This window comes from Bison bison, unplaced genomic scaffold (genome assembly GCF_000754665.1).
Source record: "Bison bison bison isolate TAMUID 2011002044 unplaced genomic scaffold, Bison_UMD1.0 scf7180017864270, whole genome shotgun sequence".
Lineage (NCBI taxonomy): Eukaryota > Metazoa > Chordata > Mammalia > Artiodactyla > Bovidae > Bison > Bison bison.
In genome coordinates this window covers 5,844,042-5,845,757 of record NW_011494842.1, presented here as the reverse complement: position 1 = coordinate 5,845,757, position 1,716 = coordinate 5,844,042, and the positions used below count along the sequence as shown (strand labels likewise).

The 1,716-nt window shown below is 65.8% G+C and overlaps 1 protein-coding gene across 1 annotated transcript in view; it reads right to left on the bottom strand.

Moving 5' to 3' along the window:
* ITPR3 (inositol 1,4,5-trisphosphate receptor, type 3) overlaps positions 1 to 1,716 on the bottom strand; it is a 69,438-nt gene that overhangs the window by 52,408 nt on the left and 15,314 nt on the right.

Here is a 1,716-nt window from a genome sequence, read left to right as displayed (position 1 = left end):
GGGGGGGGGTTCTCCCTCCAGGGCTGTTTGCGGGAGAAACACAGAACAGCGAGAGGCCAGGCTCCAGGGTTGGGGGGGACCCTGGTCTCGAAGCTGGAAAGGTCTGTGCCCACGTCTCTCACCCCAGGTTCTCACTCTGGCGAACACCCACCAGCCAGGGTGTCGCACGGACCCCTGTCTCAGAGGGTGGGCTTCTTCTCAGGTCCACACAGGGCCCCAGGGGGTCCAGAGGGTCTCGGCCCGCCTCACCCCGACACCCAGGCCAAGGGCAGCAGGGGCAGGAAGGAAGCTGGAGGCTGAGCCCCCCGGGTGTCGCTGGGGATCACGGGGCAGCCCCCGAGGCTGGGGGGGGGGCCCTGCTCACGGGCTTTGGGACAATAAGGAGGAAGAGAAAGGAGGGGGCGGGAGGAGGGCAAGAAGTCAAAGGAGCACTTGTTCTGCTAAGTAGAGGTTTTGTTGTCAAAAATTGGCCCCAAACTCTGTCTCCGGGAACTCCAGGGCAAGCCTTGTCCACCACACCCCACTGTCCGTCAGCACCTCCCACTTCGCAGCACAGCTGACTCCACACACGGCCACACGGCCATCTTCTCTTCTCCTGTCGGCCCCGGTCACCCCCACCCGGCTCAGCCCAGCCTCGGGACCCTCACCACGCCATCCAGTCCTAAGTTCTTCCTAAGAACTTGCGCGAAGCCCTCAGCCAGAGCAGAAAAGTGCAAGCTCTCCTCTTTCTGGCTCCAGGAAAGTGCCGGGTGTGCCCCTGCCCTCGCCCTAACTGCCCCCCACCCCCACTTCAGGACCAGGGCGGTCCGAGCTGCGTCTCCAAGCAGGTGGCCCGCACAAGCACCCTCCGCCTTTATCAAGAGCACGGCCGATAAAGATGAGGAACACAGGCGGTGCTGGTGGGAACCAGGGAGGGGCCCAGGGTCGGGGAAAAGGTGAGGGAGTGTGGCCAGACAGGGCTGGACAAAGAGAACACGTGGCCAGGCACGCCCCGACCTAAGAGCCCACTCAGGCACGCGATGGAAGCAGAACAGCAGATGTGGGTCCCCTGTGGCCTGGGGGGACCCCCTCTGTCTCCTCTGTACTCCAATGGACGGGCAAGGCCCCCCGGCAGACAGCCCAGGAGGCCGCAGGGCCCTCTTGAATCCTGCTCCCTCCATCAACCGCATCCCTCTCGGGACAATCCCAGCTGACCTCTCCCCAAGGAGCAGCCACGTGGGCAGACAGACGGCACCGCCCGGCGTGTCGCGGCCCGCTCCCACCCTGCCCACCACACCCAGGATCCGTCTGCCTGCCTCAGCCTCACAGGGAGTCACCACAATGACAGCTTCCCCTGCTGGGCGCAGGGGCAGCAGGGTTTCAGCCCCAGGCCCGCAGGGCAGGCGGAGGAGCCCGCAGACTGCAGGGCACACAGAGCGTGCAGGCGGATGCCCAGAGTCACACGGCAGAGCCAGAGCCCACACCACAAGCCCCCTCGGGCAGGAGTCACCCATGCCGCCTGGGGCCGAGGATACAGTCACAACCAGGGCTGGGAGGAGGGAGGAGGGCAGCAGGGGCTCCAGTCCCCACACCAGGTGGCATAGAGCAGGGCTTGCAGCCTGGGCCTCCTCATGGCTGAGCAGGTCCTCAGGAAACACCCAGTCACGCAGAGAGCCTTGCGGGTGGCGGGAAGGTCAGGGGAGGACAGGCCCCCATGGCCAGAAGTGGGTGCGCCCC